This window comes from Bos indicus x Bos taurus, chromosome 25 (assembly GCF_003369695.1).
Source record: "Bos indicus x Bos taurus breed Angus x Brahman F1 hybrid chromosome 25, Bos_hybrid_MaternalHap_v2.0, whole genome shotgun sequence".
NCBI lineage: Eukaryota > Metazoa > Chordata > Mammalia > Artiodactyla > Bovidae > Bos > Bos indicus x Bos taurus.
In genome coordinates, this window is record NC_040100.1 from 37377038 (window position 1) to 37403861 (window position 26824).

The window sequence follows — 26824 nt, forward strand, 5'->3', positions numbered from 1 at the left end:
AATGTAATAAGTAAACACGGTGGTGAGAACAAAAAGGTTGGGCCCAGAGCTCTTCTGCTGGGGGCGGGGACTGGGGACCACGCTCTAAATCTAGCACTTTCTGGCAAGTCAGCAACACTTCTTGCCCACTCATCTGCAATAGCCTCCTTTCATTCTTTCTGCCCCACCTCACCCCTCAAGCCATTTTGTGTTCCATAGAAAGAGGGATTGTAAAATTTGAATCTGACCTGGATTCAATATTCAAATCTCCCCCATGGTTTCCTGATGCTCTAAGATGCAAGCCATGGGATTTCCCTGTGATGGTCCAGTGGTTAAGAATCCACCTCGCAATGCAAGGGATGAGGGTTGATCCCTGATCGGGGAACTCAGATCCCACATGCCACAGGGCAACTAAGCCTGAGAGCCCCAATTAGAGAGTCCATGGGCTGCAATAGAAGATTCCACATAATACAACAAAGATCCTTCATGCCATAACCAATCTCAACAGAGCCAAACAAAAATAAACAAAAGATGCAACCCATGCCCTCACCTTGGCTGCACACCCCAATGGTCTGGCCTTTGCCTCCCTGCATTCCCTTTAATCTGGCTGTCCCATGCCCGTCACACTCCAACAACCTGGGTTCTTTCAGCTTCTCCAACACACCAATCTCTTTTCCTTCCTCAGAACCTAGGCACCTTCTGTTTCCTTTCATGAAGATGCTTGACCTACAACTGAGTTCCTCTCATCTGTTTGGTCTCTACTCAAATGCTCCCTCCTCACAAGGAGATCAAACCAGTCAATCTTAAAGGAAATCAACCCTGAATATTCACTGGAAGGATTGATGTTGAAGCTGAAGCTCCAATACTTTGGCCACCTGATGCAAATATCTGAATCACAGGAAAAGACCCTGAGGCTGGAAAGGTTTGAGGGCAGGAGGAAAAGGGGGTGGCACAGGATGAAATGGTTTGATAGCATCACTGACTCAATGGACATGAATTTGAGCAAATTCTTGGAAGTAGTGAAGGATTGGAGAAGGCAATGGCACCCCACTCCAGTACTCTTGCCTGGAAAATCCTATGGACGGAGGAGCCTGGTAGGCTGCAGTCCATGGGGTCGCTAAGAGTCAGACACAACTGAGTGACTCCACTTTCACTTTTCACTTTCATGCATTGGAGAAGGAAATGGCAACCCACTCTAGTGTTCTTGCCTGGAGAATCCCAAGGACGGCAGAGCCTGGTGGGCTGCCGTCTCTGGGGTCGCACAGAGTCGGACACAACTGAAGCGACTTAGCAGCAGCAGCAGTGAAGGATAGGGGAGCCTGGCATGCTGCAGTTCATGAGGTCATTAAGAGTCAAATATGACTTAATGACTCAACAACAGCAATAAGCAGTCAACTACCAATAATTAAACCCCAACTGGGCCTCCTTCATTGCACATTCAAAGTGTGAAAGAATCAATTTTTTATTTTTGTCATGGCCTTATTTATGTCCATGTACCCATAAATAAGAACAAATAATAAATATTAAGAAGACGAAGAACAAAGGATAAGAATGAATAAGTAGAACAAATGTTGGAGACTTCTCTGGGTGTCCGATGGTTAGGACTCCATGCTTCTAATGTAGGGGACACAGGTTGGATCCCTGGTCAGGGCAGCAAGATCCCACAGATGACACCACATAGCCAAAAAAACAAAACAAAACAAAAAGTAATAAACTAATTTTGAAAAATAAAATGCATAAAAATGAATACATGTTGGCTGAGCCCTCATGATCTGCCAAGTTCTTCTCTAAACTCTTTCCACGTGTCACCTCCTCTCATTTCATCTTCCCAGCTAACGTGTACAGTCATCGCCATGGAGATAGGCACAGAGAGATTAAGCAACCTACATGCTAGTTGTGTGATGCACATATATGACAAAGGCTAAATCTGGGATTTAAGGCTAAACCAGGGATGTCTGGTTGCAAAACTTGTGCTCTTAACTTCCATGCTGAGCCACTTTTCAACCACAAATATCTCTATTTTTTTCAATTAAAATAAAATCACCTCCCCAAAGGGCTGTTAAAAAGTGACAAAGATCACAGGGGAATTTTGTTCAGTAGAACTCACCCAACCTCTCCCTTCGGGATCATCTCTCGTCTCTCCTTCCCCACGTCCCCGTAACAATCAACACACTGCCCTATCCTTTTAGAAGACACTCTATCCATAATCTCTCTTAGCAGCTGTAACTACATAAAGCTTATTTATACTCATGTCCTATGGCTAAAAGAGATCTTTAGGCAGCCCACAGCCCTGTCCAAAGAGTATATACATCACCAGGGGACAGGTTGTGAAATAGACTGAGTTGATTTAACAAGAAATGCCCATTATCCAAGAGCAAAGAAAACCCAAGGCCACCACTCTTCTCTCCCACCCTGGCTTCTATTTTCTTCTACCTCCAGCTCCATTCTAATTCTGTGCCTCCAATCCTAAATACATTAAAAACATAACCTATTCTATGTCTTAAAAAAAAAAAAAAAACCTAAACAGGCTCAACTTAAGGTCAGCCTTTTCTGGTACACTGGTTCCTATTAAGGAAGGAATAGAAGGAGAGATTGCTTTTAAAAAGAGAGAGGCTGCTTTTAATGACAGTTTCCGAACAGTGGCCTTTTGTACTTGAACAGATTGATGATAAAGCTCACTGTCAACTGACAGTAACATCAATGTCACGGAACAAAGGGACGGACGTCCCTCGGTAAGGGGTCATCCCAGAGCCATTAAGCAGTGCGGGTCGGCTCTGCATCTTGGGGGACAGTGACTCCTCAGGATTATGTGGCCGCTGACTTCCTCTGAGCCAAGTCAGGGGAATAAGGCAGAGTTGGGAATGAAAACTCTCTCTCTCTTTCACACACACTCCCTATCTGAAAGTAATTCAACACTGCCTAGCACTGAACAGCCTTGGTCCATGTTTGAATGTGACCTTTGTCGAGTCTTTGCCCCATGACTTTAGGCACATATCTTTGCTTTTGTGTGCTCCAGTGTTCTCATCTGTAATACAGATACTAATAGGGCTGTTCTGTTGACAAGATGAGGTAATTCATGCAAAGACTTTGGCAAGATGTCTAGATAGATGAACACTCAAATTTTATGGTGGCTATTAATACTACTACTACAATTAGGACAGAACTGTACAATCCAAAGCATCAGCAAATTTCCCCTTGCTAACACTTTAGTGAAGGAGATGCGGCATCTGATAATTCTACTGTTTTAAAGGTGAGGCTCAGACAGGTGTTCTGATGGCTCCAGATCACCTAAGTAGCCAACTATCTATCAGAATCAAAACTAGAGAAGTGCCCATCTGACTCCAGACCATGGCTTGGTTCAATACTCTTACGTTACTCCTCAACCCATGGAAGACTGGGGGACTGTTATATGTCTGGAATGATCCTGGGGACAAGGGAATAAAGACCATTCACTGAGTTTCCCAAGACAGCCACAATTTCACACATTGTATTGGAGTGTTAGAGTGGCAACATCATATATCATCTAACCTGGATGTTTTTTGAGAGTGACAAGTGCTGTCCTGGACAGGATTCCAGGAGAAGACATAAACTAAGGCAGTACCAGACAGACTGGGACAAATGCTCTCTACCTGCTGTCCACATATAATTATATTAGTACAAATCCTGACTCTTCCTTCTATCATGGACTACGGCATCTAATATTTCATTTCCCAGCGTATTTTCTCATGTCCTCTCTGCTGGCGGGATCACCCCTCTTGCTTTTGGCCAATGACTTCAACCCATGACGTCATCACAGAGCTGGCAAGTACAATATCACTCTCCTCCCAAGCATCAAAGGTCCAGTGAAGGACAAGCTCAAAGCCAAGTCATTGGAGGTTATTTCCAGGGATTCTTCTGACCCACACTTTGGGGGAAGGCAGATATCATGATGCTCAAAAGATAAACTGTTGGATTTGCCTCCTCATTCTTTTTTGGGTGTTTAGGGGAAGTGTATCGTCTGACACTGCCCATCCACCAAGAGGCAGAGACATGTGGAGATAAGAGGGGAGCACAAAAAGGGAATATCTTCTCAGTATTGGGCCACTGGCTTCAGCCCCAAATCTTAGGGTCCAGTCTCTGATACCTTCATTCCTGAATTCACTTAGTAGACTTTGGTGGTGGTGGTGTTCAGTAGCTAAGTCATGTCCAACCCTTTGCAATCCCATGGACTGCAGTATGCCAGGCCTCCCTGCCACACATCATCGCTCTGAGTTTGCCCAAGTTCATGTCCCTTGAGTTGGTGTTGCTACCCAACCATCTCATCCTTTGCCACCCTCTTCTCCTTTTGCCTTCAGTCAGATGCTATCCAACCATCTCATCCTCCATGCCCTCTTCTCCATGTGCTTTCAATTAAACTTTGTAGGCTAACACAAAATCTTCCCAAATCCAGTATCTAATATAGTCTGAGGTCACTTAGATATCTGTACTTCCTTTTGTTAAAAGCAGCATGAAATAGGTTTCTATTGCTTGCAATCAAAATACTTCTAATTATACAGATACCAAAAATATGGATATGGAAAAGGACTTCTAAGAAAGATAAAATACTTCAGTAAAAGAAAATTTAGGAAGGAGAGAAGTCATGGTAAGCAGAATATTTTCATTAAAATAATCTTCTGAGTGGGCTTGGGAGAACTTAAACATTTGTCTAAGGAAAAAAGAAATTCCATGTCAAGAGGTCTGGTTGAAAGAAGAACATGAACATGGAAAGGCATTATGGGGTAGCAGCACTGACATCAATAAATTATGGTTCAAATGCCAGCTCCACTGCTGAGTTCTCAGTCAAGACACTTCAGCTTCTGAGCTTCTGTTTCTTCCTCCACGACATAAGGTTTTTGACAACTCTCGGAGTTGTTAAGAGAGTCATCATGAGCATACATAAAGTACCCACATGACTGTTAACACACAGACGGTTATTAAAAAGTAGTGATTATTATTTGTGTGTGGAGGGCAGCAAAGAGATCCAATTGTAAAAGAGCTGGGCTAGAGACTGTGTTATTCCTAGAGGTAGAAAGTACACTTTTGTTGTCTTTGGCCAGCTGTGGCCTGGACCAAGGTCTGGACTCTATGAAGTGTTTAATAAAATTCAACAAATAGATAAATGAAAAATGAAATAACTGATGCATATACAAAGCCTTAGAAAGATCTCAAATAACCATAAAAGCCATCATCAATATCCTCAAAGTAAATGTATCTGGCGAGGTATTTAGTGTCTGATTAAAGAATCCTCACGGCAGTCGGAAGACTTAAAACCTGCAACATAGTACAAATAAGAAAAAAAAGTAAAGCATCATTTTTGCTTATATTCATAAACCCATGTGACTGACTTACAAATAGAGAATAAGCAGAAAGAGACGCGTACGCCTACAGAACCAATGTATGGTTGGCAGTGGGAAGGTCAGGGGGAAGGGATAGTTATGGAGTTCGGAATGGACAGGTACCCATTGCTATAGTTAAAATGGATAACCAGCCAGGACCTACTGTAGAGTTCAGTGAACTCTGCTCAACGTTATCTAGCAGCCTGGATAGGAAGGGGGTTTGGGAAGAATGGATACATGTATACGTACGGCTGAGACCCTTTGCTGTTCACCCGAAACTATCACAACATGGTTTATTAATCAGCTATACCTCAACACAAAATAAAAAGGTTAAAAATAAACAAAAGCCGGCTGTTTAAAAAAAGAGAGAGGGGAAAATATGCATCGTTCATCCAATCATTCATTTATCTGTCAGTTCATTCACAGGCATTAGCTTCTGTTCTGATTCGGCAATGTTATGCACCCTAGGGACTCACAGATGAAGACACAGTTGCTGCCAGGGAACCCTCAAACAAGGGCATGAAGAAGACATATGAATGACTAACTTTGATCTAATATAATACATATCATTCTGTCAGAGGTATTAAAGGCTCCAGATCTCCTGAAAAATGAGCATTCACTTTAAAGAAGGAGACTGGAATACACCAAGACAGGCTGAGGAAAAAAGTAACTCATGAAGGAGGAAACAGCATAGCACAGGCATAAAGTCATGAAGATACCTGTTGTCTTTGGGAAGGACAGTGAATTGTCTGATCTCTCTGGAACAGGCACACTTGAGGAGAGTAGGGGCGCCGAAACGTGAAGACGGGGTTGACCAGATATCCACAGGCCTTGACTACCAAGCTAAAACAAAGAGATTTCACTCTGCAGAAGCTGACAGGCCACCAAAATGTTTGATAAAGAGCGTGACATAACCAAATGGGAGTCTTAGTGAAATAACTGAAAGGAGAGCAGAGAGCAGGTTAGAAAGGATGATGGCAAGACAGATATTATTCATTTTATATTGAAAAGTCAATTGCCAAAGATATTAGTAAGGATGAGTACATATATGGACACACTGGAAACTGAAAGAGAGAAGTCTACATAAGTCAGGGCTCTAAGGGACAAAGCGGAAGAAAACCCAACCCAAAGTGCATCAAGAGGGTTGGGAAGAAGGCGTTACTGTCCTATGTAATAACTGAAACACACGTGTCTGTATGATTTCTTCCAGATTTTCTCGACATCCCTGTACCATCCTCATCATCATTTATATAACCATTCCCTTGTAAGGCAGTTAGATTATGTCCAGTTTGGGGAACGGGCAGCATCTCTCATCACGGTGCCATCTCCCATCCTCACAATTTCTAAATCAGACAAATCAAGGTGATTTGTCCAGAAAATTCTGAATCATGTTTCAGTGGTCTGTTTAGACCAGGTACTCATCCCTGAGTCATTTTTGAGGCCAATGTGTGGGATGCCCTGATGGGTCGGGTCTGGATTATGTGCCATTTTGAATTTGAGGTGGGTTATACATGTTCTTTGAAACGTATACAATTATGACTCTTTTCACATTGATCAAACATTCAAACTGCAGTACAGTGATTAAAGATGAATAAAGTTGAAACTAAAAGGAGACCTGGGTTTAAAAGAAGGGCCATGTGTTTATTATCTGGGTGAACTCTGGCAAATTATTTAACCCCCTCTGATTCTCTGATCCACAGTCTATAAAACAGATGCAACACTAATATGTAAATGAGAATTAGGCAGAATATTACATGTAAAGTGGAACATATGAATATGTATGTGTGTGGGGGGGTATATCTGGAAATGGAATATATACTTGGAATCAAAGTATTTGGCTTTTAAAATCCCAAGTAATTCCAACTCTATATTTAAATGTGTGTATATGTATTTGTGTGTGTTTAGGAGCTCTAGTTCCTGGACATAATCTGGCTAGACTGGACATAATCTAGCTACCTTACAAGGGAATGGTTATATAAATAATGATGAACTCACACAATAAAATAATACATAAACCTTAAGCAGAATGCAATAGACCTATATAGGCCAACTGGAGGGCTGATGCTGAAGCTGAAACTCCAACACTTTGGCCACCTGATGCAAAGAACTGACTCATTGGAAAAGACTCTGATGCTGGGCAAGATTGAAGGCAGGAGGAGAAGGTGATGACAGAGGATAAGATGGTTAGATGTCATCACTGACTTGATGGACATGAATCTGAGCAGGCTCTGAGAGTTGGTGATGGACAGGGAAGCCTGGCATGCTGCAGTCCATGGGGTCACAGAGTCAGACATGACTGAGCGACTGAACTGATACAAGCAGATACAGGAAGATCTTCATGATGCATCATTAAATACCAAGAGTAAGGTATAAAACAATGAGTTGAGTATACACTTATTTAAACAAACCATATATATATGTGTGTGTGTTGTATATACACATATATATATCATATATGTATACACACATACATGTATACACACATATACATAATTGTTCAGTCACTGAGTCGTGTCCAACTCTTTGTGACCCCATGGACTGCAGCACACCGGGTTTCCCTGCCCTCTACTGTCTCCCAGAGTTTGCACAAGTTCATGTCCATTGAGTCGATGATAAACATAAACATACACGCCTACATATGTATACACACACATATATTTCATTAAATCATATAGAAATATAAGCTATATATGTATGGTTTATATTCTTAAAAGCATTACTGTACTTTATGTACTAAGTACTATGTACTGATAATTATGCACATGTATAACATAATAAATATACAAATAAAGATGCACATATAAGAACTTTTATATGACTAGAACTTTCATGAAAAAATACATAAGAAGCCAAAAATGGTTGCTGAAGGTGACCTGGCCACCTGGAAAGAGACCTTAAATTTTATTCTATGTTTGAAATTCTTATTTTTTTTAAATGTCCATCTGTTTTATGGGTTCAGTTTTTAGCAACATGCTCTTCATATCACTCTACTGTGTTTGTTTCATTAAGTATCGACATTTATTTATTTGGCTGTGCTAGGTCTTAATTGTGGCATGTGGGATCTTTAGCTGCAGCCCGCAAACTCTTAGCTGTGGCATGCGGGATCCAGTTCCCTGACCAGGGATTGAACCTGGACCCCCTGCATTGGGAGTGCAGAGTCGTAGCCACTGGACCACCAGGGAAATCCTTGAAATTCTTATCTTTGCAACCATGTGCAAAATATCATTCCATGCCTTTTTCCTAAACGTGATTTTCACTGACCTTTCCCAATGCATCTGCTGTTGTTTATCCTATCAGTGAAAACGCCCAGCAGAATTTCCATTCCTAATGGTGTTTGCGTGGGAATGGACCAGCTTTTTTCAGACCACCATATTTACATGCAAGGGCCACTTTGGTGGAAACGATGCTAGCTGATTAAGAGGGTTTGTGCAAAAGTACCCACTGTGATTGAAACACTCATTTAATACATTTTAAGTGCCCGAAATGCTCAGCTTCCTTGATTGGTGTTGATTGTTTGCATTTGATTTATTTCCTCCGTATCAGTGTTCATTAAGTTACTTAAGTAATGGCCACCCTGTAGCTGTGTCTCTATTTAACTCCACATCTTTGGGAGCATTCTAATTCAGAGACTGTTCACTTCAGGAGCTGGGAATGTAGATTTGACCTCTGAAGGGTTGTGTATTCCTCATAGAAATTATTTACAAGAAAAATTATCTTTCAAAAAAAATTCACAGCAGTCTCCTCTGATTTTTTTTCTATTTATAGCTTCTATTCTTGGCAGAAGTCTTATTATTTTTGACAATTTATTAACTACCACAGACACACTTATAAAGTGATGTTCAATGTTCACAACAGTGTGCTTGATCTTCCACATTTTAAAAATCTACTACCCGTGTGGACAGTAAGAGTTCTACCAGCAACATTCTAATAGTCCTTATACAAGTTCAGTTCAATTGCTCTGTCATGTCCAACTCTCTGCAATCCCACAGACTGCAGCACACCAAGCTTCTCTGTCCATCACCAACTCCTGGAGCTTACTCAAACTCATGTCCATTGAGTCGGTGATGCCATTCAATCATCTCATCCTCTTTTGTCCCCTTCTCCTCCTGACTTCAATCTTTCTCTTTCCCAGCATCAGGGTCTTTCTAATGAGTCAGTTCTTCGCATCAGGTGGCCAAAGGATTGAAGCTTCAGCTTCAGCATCAGTCCTTCCAGTGAATATTCAGGACTGATTTCCTTTAGGATGGACTGGTTGGATCTCCTTGCAGTCCAAGGGACTCTCAAGATTCTTCTCCAACACCACAGTTCAAAAGCATCAATTATTCGGTGCTCAGCTTTCTTTATAGTCCAACTCTCACATCCATACATGACCACTGGAAAAACCATAGCTTTGACTTGACAGACCTTGGTTGGTAAAGTAATGTCCCTGCTTTTAATACACAGTCTATGTTGGACGTAGCTTTTCTTCCCAGGAGTAAGCGTCTTTTAATTTCATGGCTGTGGTCATCATCTGCAGTGATTTTGGTGCTAAACCCACTGTAAAAAAACAAAAGACACAGCTTCGCAGACGTGGCTTCACTGGACATTCTGATAGTCCATAGTTTGAATGGAGATTTCCTTCTTGTGTTTTTTTTTTTTTTTTATCTGTCCCAGTGGAGGTGGGTATGGGGACTTCTCTTCATTCGTTGTTTGTATTCAGGCTGTTGAGATTTGCTTTTGCTTCCCAGGAGGACAAGTAGTGATGTCAGTTGCTGTCACACATTTACATCAAGAAGCTTCACTGTGGAAAGGGGAGGGTGGGTCAGGCAGGCGAGGGGGTCAGAAGGAGGGTCTTCTGTGTTGCGTAATCTAGGATAAGCATCAGGATGTGTGATGTCATGAGCACCAGGGACAGGCAGAGGGCCCTGGGAACACGGGGCATGAAAGTAAAACGAGAAAGAACAAGCCGCATTTGTCTGCATATTTTTGCCCACAAAAGCTGGGTGCTTCAAGAATGAGTAGGAGTTTGACCACTTGGAATGAAAGCCCAAATGAGACTGAGTTGTAAGTACACAGGACCCTGGTGCCCTGGCATGCGGAGCCCCTTCCTACAGCAGTGGGATTTTTAGCTGAAAAATCACAACAAGTGAAGTCACAGTAACTGAGGGGAACTTCAGGTGGTCTGGGCTTCCCAAGTGGTGCTAGCGGTCCAGCATCTGTCTGCCAGTGCAGGAAGAAAGAGATGTAAGAGACACTGTCCGATCCCTGGGTGAGGAAGATCCCCTGGAGGAGGGCATGGCAACCCACTTAAGCATTCTTGCCTGGAGAATCCCATGGACAGAGGAGCCTGGGGGGCTAAAGTCCGTAAGGTCGCAAAGAGCTGGACAGGATTAAAGCACACCAGCAGTCTAGCGAGGTTTACCTCGGGGGAAGGTCTGGGTTGAAGTTCTCTGTGCTCCTAGACAAAGTATGAGATCTAAAAGCTTGCCAGGTTGTCAAAGAGTGAGTTTGGGTCTTGAGGCTTGAGCGAGGGTTCTAAGGCTCCAGGAGGCGGAAGAAGGGGGAGCCTCACTCCAGTGTCCTGTGTGAAGCCACTCACCAGTCACATGGTTCTCCCGTCCCCACTTCAAGGCTGGAGCCCGTCCAGGGGTGGCAGCCAATGGTTACTTTGAGAGAAGCTGCAGAACCATCTTAGTAGACCCTGAGAAAACCAGCACACACAGAGACCACTCATGGGCGTATTTTTGTTACAAGTAGAAAAAATGTTTATTATTCCTATTTGCAGAAAGAAAAAAAAAATTTTGAGTCAGGAGGAGAAGAGTAATTTATTCTTAACAGGTGGACTGCATAAATCTTTCTGCCATGGCACAGGCATTCATTATAATGAATGTGACACTTACGTGACAGGTATTTACTGAGTGTGTGCTCTCCCTAAGGCACTGTGCTCGGCGCTGTGGGGTCCAGAGAAATTACCCTGAAGCAGAGTTTATGGAGAATCTTAAGTTTGCCAGGGGAAACTGAATATCAAAGCGAAATACAGGATGACTGTGGAAACCAGTATGGAGGGTCCTTAAGAAACTAAACCTACAGCTACCATATGATCCAGCAATCGCACTCCTGGGTGTATACCTGGGGGAAAAAAAAAATGAACATTCTAATTCAGAAAGACATACACACTTCAGCGTGTACAGCAGCAGTATTTACCATAGCTAGGACATGGAAACCCCGAAGTGCCCATCAAAACGATTGCTTTGGAAGGTGTGGCATGTACACACACACACTCACACGCACACACACGCAGTGAAGATCCTGTGCACCGTAACTAAGGCCTGACGCAACCAAATAAATTAATTTAAAAAGAAAATAAAACAGCACTGTCCATTCTCTTTTTCACAAACTTCTTCCACAGGGAAAGCAAGGCCTACTTTGGTCCTCTAACACTGTAATTTCCTGAATCCCCCTTCTCAATACAACACCCTTCTGTTTTAGCAAGATAATAAAGAGTGAATACTTAACAAAATCTATAGGAAGATGTGTTTATACTAAAAACACCCTTGCCATTAAGATTTTAATGACTGTCATTATTATGGTTCAGGCAGAACAAAAGCAAAATCCCAAGCACTCTTTGGACATTTCACTTGGCTGAGGAATGCCCTGGATAAGTCATTCCTTTTGCATGTGTAACAGTTAGAGCCAAGTTTGCTTAGCGATAAAATGGTATGCAGTGACAGACACAGGGATTTGATGGCAACCCAGTCCAGTACTCTTGCCTGGAAAATCCAATGGACGGAGGAGCCTGGTAGGCTGCAGTCCATGGGGTCACTAAGAGTCGGACACGACTGAGCGACTTCCCTTTCAATTTTCACTTTCATGCATTGGAGAAGGAAATGGCAACCCACTCCAGTGTTCTTGCCTGGAGAATCCCGGGGATGGTAGAGCCTGGTGGGCTGCCGTCTATGGGGTCGCACAGAGTCGGACACGACTGAAGCGACTTAGCAGCAGCAGCAGACATTACTCAGGAGCGCACGTGTGTGTGTGTGTGTGTGTGTGTGTGTGTGTGTGAAGTTCTATGAAAATTTATCCTATGTGTAGATTCATGCCCCATATATGGATTCATGTAGCTGCAACCCAAACCAAGATGCAAGATATTCCTTCACCAGAAAGGAGCTCCCTGTCTCTACTCCTTTCCAACCGTCTTTTCCATCAGTGTCTTTTCCATAAGTTTATGAGGCCACCATCAACTCAGTCACTCAGGTAGAACATACTTACTCTTCAGATGGGCTTCCCTGGTGGCTCAGTGGTAAAGAACCCGCCTGCCAATGTAGGATACATGGGTTTGATTCCTGGGTCGGGAAGATCCCCTGGAGGAGGAAATGGCAACCCACTCCAGTATTCTTGCCTGGAGAATCCCATGGACAGAGGAGCCTGGCAGGCTCCACAAGGCCCTGCTGGCCACCTTAAGGCTCTCTGTCTCCTTCTGAAGAGCAAAGTGAACTCCGAAATCCTGAAGGCTATAGCACCGGGTGACATAACCAGATTACGTGGTAGCCACATGGGAAACTTGGAACAAGTGGGGAGCAGGGGTAGGACTTCACTGCCACCATGCATTCCAGGGGGGATAGCGGTTTGGTGCCAAATAGAAGTTGATGGAAAGAAGATGTTCTTTCAGTCAACTCTTTTACTTTGTCTTCCCTCCAGTTTGAGCTTTCCCCAACTCGCCTTTGAAGCTGTGGCTAAAGGGACTTCTCTGAAATGCCGCTGACGTCATGTGAATGTAGGATAAAACCCAGATTCAACACGACCCATACTGTACTTCTTCATTTGGCCCATCCCTACTTTTCAGCCTCCCTCTGTCTCACCCTCTCCCCTGCCTCAACAAACTATGTGATTTTCCCTGGCAGGTCTAGATCAGGTCCCTGCACATGCCAAGCAAGCTCTGTAGAATTCAACAGACATGGTGCCCCTGGGTTTGTGCATCATGAATGCCCAGATTGAACTGAGATTTTTCAAAGCCCATTCCCTGTCGGTGATGAATATGCAGAAGTCCTACCCCATGGTTACTAGCATCTAACAGGTTGACCGGTCTCAGCTGCTTCATACCAATCCAGGAAGAAGCGACTCTGAACAAGACCCCAAAGTCACCGCATTAAGAAATTATTTTGGAAAAGGAGAGAGCACAGGATGGAGGGAAACGCAGAAGCACAAAGGCACGTGGATACATCACAGAGGGTGAACCTCAAATGGGTTTCGACCTGAGGACTCTGAGCTCCCTCCTTTTGTTCCAGATTCTAAAGCTGAGGTTATAGGAATGCTTTTCTGGATGCCTGCATAACAAGACAGCCAGTCTCAAAGGTAATATGTATATATATATATATATATATATATATATATATATATATATACACATACATACACACTTATTTTTGGCTGTGCTGGGTCTTTGTGACTGCATGGGCTTCTCTCTAGCTGCAACAAGCAGGGTCTACTCTCCAGTTGCAGTGCTCAGGCTTCTCATGTCAGGGGCTTCTCTTGTGGAGCACGGGCTCCTCTTGTTGTGGAGCAGAGGCTCTAGGGCTTGTAGGCTTCAGCAGCTGTGGCTCCCGGGCTTTAGTGCACAGGCTCAGTAGTTGTGGTGCACGGGCTTTGTTGCTCTGCGGCACGTGGGATCTACCCCGCTCAGGGGTCAAACCCGTGTCTCCTGCATTGGCAGGTGGATTCTTTACCACTGAGCCACCAGGGAAGCCCTCAATAGAGATGTTTTTAAAACGGCTACTTAAGTGGCAAAGTGGGTAGAAACGATCACACACACATACACCAAAATTTCATGAAGATGAAATCCAGTGGTAAAATTATCAGGATTACCAGAAAGCTATTGTGTTGAGGGGTGGGGGGAGAGGAAAAAAAGCTAAAAAGCTCGACTCCCACTTTGGTCCCATCATTCAAAAGAACAAACACTTTATAATCCAGGGGAGACCTCCACTCATCTGAGAATGAGCTGCTGTCCTCCAGCCCTAAGTCCATAAATAGTCTTTGCACATTCTGTTCAGTGACACCAAACGGAGACAAGGTCCCTCCTGGCGTGACATTCCATCCGGCCAGCACTCTCACCACATTCTCGTCTCCTTGGGAAGCAAACCGCTTCTCTGCTGTTTCCCCACTGTGTCCAATTACACTGCTCCCTGGCTAAATGAGCTCTTAGGCATTCAATACATTTTTAAGGCAATGGATCAGCATGATTATTCTGGGAAACACAAAGCTCACGAAGGAATAGGGCAAATTACAAATTTTAGGAAATATTGGTCTTTGCACATTAATCACACTAATAATATTACAAATGAGAGACGTATAAATCCACTTCCCTCTGTGCATGACTTGCTTTGTTTGATCCCTCTGAAGCAAGTGAGCAGGGTATTGTTTCGATGTATTTAGTCCCCTTCTTGATTGTTTTCAATCATGGCTGCGTGTTTAAAAATCAGAACAGAAAACTGGAAAGCTACACAATTTTTCCAATTAGCAGTCAAATCCATAGCAAACATCATGATGGAAAACGGGAGGGCTATCAGAGACTGCCAGATACACACCACACACCACACTAGTGTCTCATTCTAAGCCCAGGGCAGCCATCCCCAACTGACTACAGAATTCCAGCCTACAGAGATCAGAGGTGGCCTCAAACAAAGTACTTACCTACCAATTGGAATTGACTTCACTGTGACCCAGGTTTAAAGACAAAGCAAAGAAATTCTGGTGGGTGGAATGCCCTCCAAGGACACACAGTGAACAAGAGTCAAAGCCAAGTGAAAAAAGTGAAAGTGTGAGTCACTCAGTTGAGTTGAAAACAACAGACCCCATGGACTGTCGCCAGCCTCTGTCTATGGAATTCTCCAGGCAAGAACAATGGAGTGGGTAGCCATTCCCTTCTCTAGGGGATCTTCCCGACCCAGGGATCAAATCCTGCACTGCAGGCAGATTCTTTACCATCTGAGCTACTAGGGAAAACCAAATCTGACTCTTTGTGAACCCATGGACTATATAGTCCATGGAGTTCTCCAGGCCAGAATACTGGAGTGGGTGGCCTTTCCCCTCTCTAGGGATCTTCCCAACCCAGGGATCGAACCTAGGTCTCCTGCACTGCAGGTGGATTCTTTACCTGCTGAGCCATGAGGGAAACCCTCAAAGCCAAGAGGAGAAGTCAAGTCTTAATCTCCATCTAGTCCTCTTAAACTACACCTGTAACAGGTACCCCCCTCGTCTTTGTAGAGCACCTGGGCAGAATTCCTTCCGTGTTTATGGGCTCTGCTAAGAATTCCATTTAAGGAAATGAGAAGAGCCATAGAGGAGTCTCATCAATGAGTTTGAGCATGGAAACCGCCACTTACAACTTCACATTTCCACAACACAAACACACACACACACACACCTCACCCCATCCCACCACAGCACATCTCCATCTGTAAATCTGCTCTACCTTTTCTGCATGGCTGCATCCTTCCCAAGACTCACATTTCCATTTTAATTACTACTATTCCAAAATATCCTTCCACACCCACTTATCTAAACAGATGCTCCATTCATTGGTTTCTATCTTAATACTCTATGTTATGGTCACCATGGACTATGAGTGGTAGCTCGTATAACTATTCCCTAGTTTTACCAGTTCACTATTCCTCTCTGGACTGCATGCTCCAGGATGTCAGAGGACCACCTCTGCTTACTCTCCACCAACATCGGATGGAGGTCAGCACAGGACCACATCAGCGAATGAATGATAAACACCGCGCTTTCTAGAAGGAGCTCACCCTCACGTTTTTGCTCCGTCTCTTTGACCTATTCATGTCCACATGGAGGGATATCCTTGGGTAACACCTGCCAGAGGAGGGGGCTCGGGTGTGCAGTCCTTCCCTTCTGGTAGCACCTAAGATATTTGCTCCATCAAGCACTTTCGATTGTTGAAGTAAAGAAAGTAAACACCTAAGCTCAGCTCTGTCATTAGACATCCCTAAGCTTCCACCTACTTCTGTTAGCTAGTAGAAAGTGGTAAAGGGCTTCCCCGGTGGCTCAGACAGTAAAGAATCTGCCCGCAAATGCAGGAGACCCAGGTTCAATCCCTGGGTTGGGAAGGTTCCCTGGAGAAGGGAAATGGCTTACCCACTCCAGTGTTCTTATCTGGAGAATCCCATGGACAGGGGAGCCTGGCGGGCTACAGTCCATGGCGTCGCAAAGCGCTGGACATGGCTGAGTGACTAACATTTTCACCTTCGGGTTAAGAAGAAAAGTTCTAGACTGGGGTAGCCTGAGCTTCAGTTCTGAGCTTTCCACCAAATGACAGTGCAATTAGGTCCATTTGTTTCAGCCTCAAAGCATGAAAATAATAAGAGTATTTTTCTGACACTGTTACAATTATTAAACAATTTAATATACATAAAGTACCAGGTACCTAGTGAGTATTCAATAGGTATCAGTGACTATTGTTAATTTTTAAAGGTTAAAAAGATTCATTTCAATCACTAATTTATTGAGTTTATCTCCTCAGTGCTCCTAGCATTTTGTTTTTGCAAAGGGAAAAGTTATTTGAACACCATTATAAAGTCTTTTGTGGAGTGGATAGGGTAAAATATATTTATTATTATCTATAATTTCCTAGTATTATTTCCATCATATACATGTAATCTTGACTTAAAAGGAGATTCATAGTCAAGTGCACACTGAATAGAGGGGAAATTTTTGTTGTGTTAAACTACAAAAGCAGAATCATGTCTTTTGTTTTTCTTTACAATAACGGATTTAGATCATATTCATAGGATCAAATAATACTCCAAAACATGCAATAGGCTACAGGCAATATTCAATCCAATGAAAATTTTCCACTTTTAATTTAAAGACCACCAACTTTAAAATGGATATATTCTATAATTAAAGCTATCCATTTTTTCAACACTGGAAGGATGTTTTCCCTCAGCATAATAATTACAAGTAAAGAAAATCTTTCTGGGGTTTTTTTTTTTTTTCCCATGAAGTCTTGAAAATCTGGAAGGAAACCAATATTTACATTTGGGTTGGTATTTTGCATTAAATTCATATACATACTAAATTTCTTCTGGCTCTTCTACAGAAGAGTACGATTAGCTCACACTCCATTTTCAGACATGCATAAAAAGCAAATAACAACTTATCTCTTTTTATGAGCTGCTCATAAAGCAAAATCCATTCTTGTCCATGTGACTTAACCCTTACAAGCACCACAAGGAGCTGTCCCCTTGGTCTTATCTCCAGACACACAGAGCGAAAGGTAGGGTGGAGACAGTGAGACAATACATGAAGGGAAGTCCCTAAAGGCCAGCACCAGGAGAGCTGGGGTCTCTACATCTCGTGCATCCTAAGTGTTCTGGAATTACCAGAAACTATGGAGACCATCCAAGTGTTAGTCACTCAGTCACATGTGACTCTTTGCGACCCCAAGGACTGCAGCCCTCCAGGCTCCTCTGTCTGTGGAATTCTCCAGGCAAGAATAATGGAATTGCCTTCTCCAGGGGATCTTCCCAACCCAGGGGTTGAACCTGGGTCTCCTGCATTGCAGGCGGGTTCTTTATTGTCTGAGCCAAGAAAGGATTTTAGAATAACAGGAGAGCGTGGAGACTATACAAGCCCATGTCTTTTCCTTGGAGAAAGAGCTTAGCTTCTGATTTTTGTTCTCTGTTTAGCAGCTAAGGCAACTCTGTGAGCTTTACAAATGGCCTCTTAGACTAGAGAATGACACTGTGGTCTCTGGGGTAAAAGGTAAGGAGATGTCATTTATCTCAACTACCTCTCAGAGGCTGACGCTTCAGCATAACCCGGCCTGTCACAAGGATGGGCCAAAGAGGCATCTATTGTGCATGTCACATCTCCCCATGCCCTGGAAGAGCTGTGGGGCAAAGATGTATACATCATTTAAAATAAATGCCAATCACTTTACCTCTGCTTGTACTAAGCAGACAGTCCAAAAGGTTTGTGTGCATGCATGACAAACACATTGGTGAAGGACTGTTACAACTGATAACCACACAGCTATTCTGTGTCAGAAGACACACAGACCTTTGGAGGTGGCTCCTGCAGCTACTCTTAAAAGAATTGAGTCTTTAATAGTCCCATGCCCCTACCCAAAGTGGTCTCCTGCTTCATGGCCATGAGATGGCTGCTCCATTTTCTGAATAAATACTCCTTCCAGGCAAGAAAAAGCATGAAGGAGAAAAGGAGGTGGCAAGGAGGCTCGCACCAGCTTGGTAAAGGTTCCCGCAGACTTTCCCGGAGAGGGAAATGGCAACCCACTTCAGTATTCTTGCCTGGAGAATCCCATGGGCAGAGGAGCCTGGCGGGCCACATCCATGGGGTTGCAAAGAGTTGGACACGTCTGAGCAACTAAACAACAACCCCAACCTGCAGACTTCACTTATGAACCACTGGCTCCATGGCCACCTCCAACTGCAAAACACCCTGGGAAACCCAAGTTTGTCACTGTTGTTTTGTCTTAAACAGAAACATTGTCATACGCAACCAAAGCAGAAAATTGGAGAATGCGCATGGCGAGAACAACGGTTCTCAAAACGTGGTCCCCAGACCAGCACCATCAGCATCACCTGAGAATATTTGGAAAATTCAAATTCCAAAACTTATGGTGCTGGGACTCTCCTGGCAGTCCAGTGGCTAAGACTCTGAGCTCCCAATGCAGGGGCCCAGGTTCCCTCCCTGGTCAGGGGACTAGAACCCACACGAAGCAACTAAAGATGCCACAGTGAAGAGCTAAGATCCCACGAGCCATAACTAAGACACAGCACCGCCAAATAAATGAACAAAGACAAATAAATATTAAAAGCTCTGGGGCTATGTTTTAAGAGAGCCTTCAGGGTATCTGAATTGACACAGGTTTGAGGAGGGCTGGGGTTCAACACTAAGAGTGTCCACAACAGACAGGCACAGGAGACAATAATAATATCATATTACTCTTTCAGTTGTTGAAATCTTGGAAGGATTATCTCATTCCCACATTAAAGATAAGAAAGGTGAAGGTGAAGACTCACAGCTGACAAGTAAATAGAAAATGATAACATTTCACCTTACACAAAGCACTTAAGAGGTTAATGAAGACAATGCTCTTGGAGGCTAGCACTCTCAGTCAGTCATTCTTTAGACAGTTGAAAGTGGGGGCTGATGAAAGGAGAGTTTCCCACGTGGGTCAGTGGTAAAGAACCCGCCTGCCAATGCCAGAGACATGGGTTCAATCCCTGGGTCGGGAAGATCCCCTGGAGGAGAGCAAGGCAGCCCACTCCAGTATTCTTGTCTGGAGAATCCCATGGACAGAGGAGCCTGGCAGGCTAGTCCACGGGGTCACAAAGAGTCGGACACCACTGAAGCAACTTAGCAGGCACACACAGATGACCTTGGGAGATGCATTCCTTTCTGAACCTCAGTTTCAGTATGTATAGTAGAAAATACCTCAGAAGCTTCCTTTTACTGAGAATTTCTCTGAAATACTAAATTACATGAAGACTTTGCACTCTTTGGAAAGAAGAATTTACAGGAATTTAAGTCATTTTTAACATCCTCAGTATAACGATCACCCAATGATTCTAAGAATTTGAGAAAAAGATTGTATTAAGATCTCAAACGGTTAATTACTCCATAAAATATCCAAAGAGCATGGCCCATGTGTTTCAGTTAATTCCTCAAAGTCCTGCACATAAAATCACAAGACAAACTTGATCAGAAATGCGGTACCCTGGATTCATACCCGGCGATGCCTCCTAGGCTAATAGGAACTTTCGCTTTCTGACATTATCCATTTTGCTAAAGCTGGTTATGATTCCCCACACATTACTTGAAAACCAATTTCATTCAAGACAAAAGAGTGTGAGCAGGGTATTACATTTTATGCCTAAATTATGCAAATTTGGTGGAGTTATATTGTATTGTGAGCAATTCCCTTTCTTCCAGTTTTCATTGTAGCATCAGTTAAAGTAAATTTCACTATCCTCATTTGCAAAAGGTGAATACTTTCTATTTTAACACCCTGGAGGGAAAGACTGACTTTTAATGAGCAGTTATCTAATATAAAAATCTCTTACATATATTACTGACATCACCCCAAGTATTAAATGTACATTCCAGATAGGGTTGATCTTGATTCAATTAATCCTTGGAGAAAGGGCTTCACAGCCAAGCTCTGTCTGTTGCAAAGACAAGCCAGGAGGTGAAATAGAGGAGATGTGGGTTGAGTTCCTATGGACCTCAAACTGTAGCTGTTGGTACCAAGCTTTTGGAACAAGCGTACTGTGTTTTTTTGTTTTTTTTTTTTTCCCACCACATTCCCCTAGCTCAACAGCAGGCGATGGGGTTGCGTCCTATCCCTTCCATTTTTAAGATCCCTTCCAAACTCTTCCACTTTCTGCCTCCCATAGCTCATCACTTCCCAGGAGGGAAGAGGCATGTGGAGGAGACTGGGGACAGGCCAGCCTTTCGGGAGTGGGAGACTGCTTTGCTTTTGGCCTCGCCATACATGGGATCCTAGTTCCCTGACTAGGGAATCAAATCCACCCCCACCCCCCAGTAGAAGCCCAGAGTCTTAACCATCAGACCACCAGAGAAGTCCCTGAGGTAGGAGACTCCTGATCACTGTTGTCCACTGACCAATGCTGGCATCTTCATGTACAGGCCATCATGCTGACCTTCACATCTCTTTTCGATAATAACTGGACCCAGCGGGCGAGTCATTTAATATTTCCTAGGGTGTAAGGACATCAGTTGCAGTGACTTTGAAAAAGAGGGCTTTATTTTTCTCATGTAAGTCTAGCACTTTCCTTCTCCAAGTGTGGGCTGTAGACCAGAAGCATCAGCATTGTGTGAAATTTTGATTGGAACACAAAGTCTTACATCTCACCTCAGACCTACTAAACAAGAATCTCTGGAGCTAAGGACAAGCAACCTGTGCTTCAGTGAAAGCTTTCAAGTGATTCTTATGTGCACCAAGTTAGAGAAGATCTCATCTGGAAGAAGGTGGTTGCTGTGTCAGAGGTGGTATACCTGTGGTTCCCTTCGCATTTCCTCAAGGTCAGAGAATGACTGCCATAGCTCCAGTCATCAGTTCTCTGTTCTGGGCAGGGAGAAGGAGGAAAGGAAATGTTCAACCCTTCTCATCATGTTTTTTGTCTCCAGGAAGTTTTAAGAGAGTTGAGGGTAGAAAAAATATTGGCTTCTCAGCCTGTATAGAAGATGAAGTAGAAGAAGGTTGGAAATTTCAACTCGGTAACTTGCAGTTTTGCCACATGTGGGCAGCAAGAACTTGGAAGAGTTATTTTATAGCTTCCATATTGGTATGTTTAAAAGAAATATCTCTCACCTCTAAAACGTCCATATCCATCAGGATGTTCAGTCTGCTGTTTGGAACACAACGTGCTTGATATCAGTATATCTTAAGTCAGTCCTTGCCTTTCACGATATACTCTTTTGTGCATTTGAATTTGGTAACATACGCATGGAATTCCTTATTAGAAAGTCAAGAGGGAACACCAAAAGAGAAGGACCACTACTCCCATTATTACAGAGAATAAGGGAAGTAAATTAATTCTCATATATTCCATTTAAGCTCATACTAGTGAATAACAGAAAAATTTGGGGTGACACATTAACACACAGACTGACACTGAGGTTATATAATAAACCATCTTGGAAAACACACCCGTGTTTTCATTTTATTTGATGCAAGAAACCTTAAGTTGTGGCTCTCCAAGTATAATCTGGGCAGCTGAATTGTTTAAAACACAAGACAGATCTCTATTAAGAAAACATACCCAGAGATTTAGTATATTCAAGTAACCTTACTGATAATCAGAGAAATTCAAATCAAACAGCAATGAAATAGTTCCTATTAGCAAAATGTTAATTATAATATCCACGATGGGGTGGGAAGTAGAAAAACTAGTAATTATATCCTTTGCTAGTGGTTTTATAAATTGGTATGAAAAGCAAGTTGGAAATATATATATCAAGAGCCATATAAAATATTCCCTTTTCCATGATCCTGTAATTGCTTGTCTAGGAATGTGGTCTGAAGAAACGATCTTAAATAAAGGGGAAAATGTTCATTGGAACATTATTTAGAATAAAAACAGTAAAATATAATTCTCCCTAATAGAATAGCAATTCAACATTTTATAGTTTTATACAGACACACACACACACACTCAAGGAAGTATTTGACAGCTTTTTAAAATTATGGTTAGAGAAACTAGACCACTAGGTACCTATGAGACAATATTTCATTTTTTAAAAAATTCATATTCATTGTGATAGAAGCCATATAAATTAAAGAATGCATGGAAAGGGATATACCACAAATTTAATGCTGATTGTATTATGGTAAATATTTTTCCTTTCTTCATAATTTTCCACTAGAGGGTTAGTAATAGTGCCATGTTATTTTTTCAGCAAAAAATGCATTTCTACTAAAAACACACTAGAAATCATTTTGAATCTCTTGGAAGAAATAGCTCTTTAAACGTAGTTTATGACTGCAATAAAAGTCTTTGGGAAATTCTGATTGTGTTTTGGTTGATCAAAAGATCTCATCGGTTGAAAGAAAATGAACAATATGAATTACAAACGATCAAGGAATCACAAGTCAGTATAATCTACATAGTTGATGGACTCCAGGGGATAATGCAGATCAAGTTTAAGTCCATCTTCTATCTCTTTTCAGTCCCTCAAGAGTCAGCAGAGTGTTCTAAACCCAGCAGGTCCAGGTTAACTGAGTCTGAAAGAAAAAAGGAGTGGGCCTCACATCTGTGTTAGGGGTGGACAGTGAAAGAAGCAGCACCGTTTCTTAGCACAATTCTTTTAATCCTGGGAAGACAAGGGAAGAAATGCTCTTGAACTTGCACCAGTTAATTAGCACTTCAGGAAAGTAAACTAGGGAATTCTCTGGCAGTCCAGTGGTTAGGGACTTGGTGTTTTCCCTGCCGAGGGCCAAGGTTCAACTCCTGCTCTTGGAACTAAGATCCCACAAGCCACACAGCCACCCTCCCCATCCCCCCAAAAGAAAACTGAATACACATATTATGTGTATAGAGACACAGGACAGACAGATGACAGATATATAAATGCACTTATAGATACATATAGAAATATATAGACAGAAATATTTATAGGTAAATGTAGAGATAGGCTTCCCAATGAGTCAAATAAACCATGGGGAATCATTACTGAACCTGCCCATGGAAGACCAACCCTGCTAATCTCCTGCATCATTAAGGTCCCTTTAATCTTGCCGAACTCCCCTTCTATTTAAATTAGGTCTAAGACACATTCTGGGCTTCCCAGGTGGCTCAGCAGTAAAGAATTCACCTGCCAATGTACGAGATGTGGGTTTGATCCCTGGGTGGGGAATATGCCCTGGAGAAGGAAGTGGCAACCCACTCCAGTCTTCTCGCCTGGGAAATCCCATGGACAGAGGAGGCTGGCGGGATACAGTCCATGGGGTCACAAAAGAGTCAAACAGGATGCAGAGAGATATTATTGGGCACACATAATATTGGACACTAATTACACGTTCAGGTTTTCTGCCAAGAGCTTTCCATGCATTATCATGATCCTTGATGAGGATTGATCTATCCTCATTTCTTAGATGAAGGAATTCAGAGGTCAAGAAATGATTTCAAGGCTACTATCACAACATTGTTAATCAGCTATACCCCAAAATAAAAAGCTAAAACAAATCATTCAAGGTTACTCCACAACATAGTTCTCATGTGAAGAGAACATCACTTGATCAACAGAATATAAAGCCCAAATGTGACCCACACACAATTTTCCACAGGACAAGTAGCAGAGGCTTGTTCTGGACGCTCCAGAATCCTCCACCACAAATTGAGACTTTTGCTCTCAATTTAACATTTGATTTTCACCCCGCCCCCAATAAATGTGTACCTGCTTATACCACAGATGTGGTCCCTGAGTCACCAAACACCTCTCTTGGTATGGTTCAATGTTGACATTTATAAATATAACTGACCTTTATGATCTTACCTTTATGTTTTCATGTCAAAAACCATCGTTAATACCAATTATGTGCCACCCTTAAGAAAAAGTATAATTGGGACTTTTTTGCTTTTCTGCTTCAACTAATTCCATTTGGGATGTACTAATAATTTAACGGAGATCCTGGCTTTGGTATTAGCTGATGAAATAGCTAAAGAAGGATATTGGAAACCTTTGGAAATTTCAAGGGATGTTATTATTTAATTCCACTGCCAGAAATGTTCCATTTGGAACCAAAATATCCTGTATGATGTGAACTAGACATAACAAAAGTGAGTTTTTCCTCTTAACAAGCCAAGTTAGCTAGCTAGTCGTACTCGTACTTATCTCAATGAACGAATCTAGCATGCACCTGGCATGCTGATGAGGCATGGACGGGCATTTGGGTGGTTTTTTATTAATGGTTTGATTTCATTTATTTGAAGTTAGGTCAGTGATTGCCATAGACTCAAGGTGAGGACAGTTCATTAATAGCCAAGATCCTCAAACTCAGATTTAAGAGTGACAGAGGGCTTCCCTAGTGGCTCAATAGTAAAGAATCCACCTGCCAATGTGGGAGACGTGGGTTCAATCCCTGGTCCGGGAAGACTCCACATGCTGCAGAGCAACTAAGCCGGTGCACCACGACCACTGAGTCTGTGCTGTAGAGCCTGGGAACCGCAACTACGGAAGCCCGCCTGCCCTAGAGCCTGTTCTTTGCAACAACAGAAGCCATCGCAATGAGAAGCCCAGGCACCACAATGAAGAGCAGCCCGCATTCACTGCACCTAGAGAAAAGCACGAGCAGCAACGAAGACCCAGCTCAGCCATCAGTAAATAAATAAAAATTACTCTAAAAAAAAAAGATTGATAGAAATGCTATATATGTTGACTGAAGTGATGTTTACGTGGCTGTATGTATTTGCCAAAACTTACTGAAAAGAAAACTTGTAAGTGAATATAAATTATACCTCAGTGAATCAGGTTTGCAAAAAGTATAAGAGACTCTATAAAGAATGGGGGACTGAAGGGGAAGATATCTCTGAGAAAATGATATATTAAAAGTGTATATAGAAAACCAATAAAAATGGTATAAATGCTAATCCTATTGTTGATGCTGCTATTTAGTCACTCAGTCGTGTCCGACTCTTTGAGGCCCCATGGACTGTAGCCCACCAGGCTCCTCTGTCCATGGGATTCTCCAGGCAAGAATACTGGAATGGGTTGCCATTTCCTTCTCCAGGGGATTTTCCCCAATCAGGGATCAAACCCGGGTCTCCTGCTTTGGCAGATAAGTTCTTTACCATTGAGCCACTTGGGAAAAATAGCTATTCCCACAGCAAGAATCAAGCTAAAATTCCTCCAGCTCCATTTAAACCCTCCATAAGGAAATATACAACAAAGTTTAGAAGAAAGGATATACCCAGAAGAAAGAAGGATGAGGCAAAAATGACTGAATTACCCTGAAAAAACAGAAGGAAGGCCAGTATCTTCTCTGTGTGGGTAAATGGAAAAGACACAGACGACAAGGTCAGAGAATTAGCCAGAGACTGGTCACTCATGGCTCTATAATACAAGGCCAAAGCTTGGAGTATATTTGAATTTTCAAGGTGGGGAGAGGTGTCATAGAGTGAAATGGATTGTATAATTTGTATTTTTAAACTTCACTCCCATGGGCATTTGTTAATATTATTCCACTGAAAATGCTTGTGGGTTCAACAAATGAGCTGATAAAAATAACATATATTGGATCCACACTACTGGCACCAAGAGGAAGAACAGATTATGGTCACAGTTTCTTTCAGCACTGATGGTACAGCTTTTCACTCAGGCATTCCCTCAGCAGGTCTGTCAGATGCTCGTATAATAAACACTTCGAGCTCTGAAATAAGCAGGTTGCTCGGCCCTCGCTCACAGGCATGTGAGGTCTGGTGACGGGGTGGGTCTGCATCCACACTCAGCAGTACCCAGTAGTTTTGGAGGCAAGCATGCGGGAGGGGAGTCAAATCCAAAATCAATTCCTCACATCTCCCCTGATTTCCCTGATGATTTCTTCAACAACAGCTCAAAACTGGTGGTGCATTAGTCGCTAAGTCGTGTCCGACTCTTTTAAGACCCCATGGCCTTCAGCCCGCCTGGCTTCTCTGTTCATGGGGTTTCCCAGGCAGGAATACTGCAGCAGGCTGCCATTTCCTTCTCCAGGGGACCTTCCCGGCTCAGGGATTGAACCAGCATCTCCTGCATTGCAGGCAGTCTCCTGCACTGCAAGATGGATTCTTTACCGACAAAGCCACCAGCTCAATCCTAGCTGACTCTGACTAATATTTAACTGTTTCACGAGCGCGTTTTCTCAGTTCCGAGACAGCACAGAGACTGGAGGAAACATCAATTTTATAAGTGCTTCCTCCACTTCCGAAAAGTCAAAATAAGGGAAATGGCATGCATACTCAAATACAGGAAATGGT

At 42.8% G+C, this 26824-nt stretch overlaps 1 protein-coding gene and 1 non-coding gene across 12 annotated transcripts in view; both read right to left on the reverse strand.

Annotated features, from left to right (window-relative positions):
• Positions 1–26824, reverse strand: part of RBFOX1 (RNA binding fox-1 homolog 1) — a 2434604-nt gene that overhangs the window by 1492587 nt on the left and 915193 nt on the right. The window lies entirely within an intron of this gene.
• On the reverse strand, positions 8443–8515 carry TRNAG-CCC. The gene has a single exon. It is a non-coding gene; the product is annotated as a tRNA-Gly (tRNA).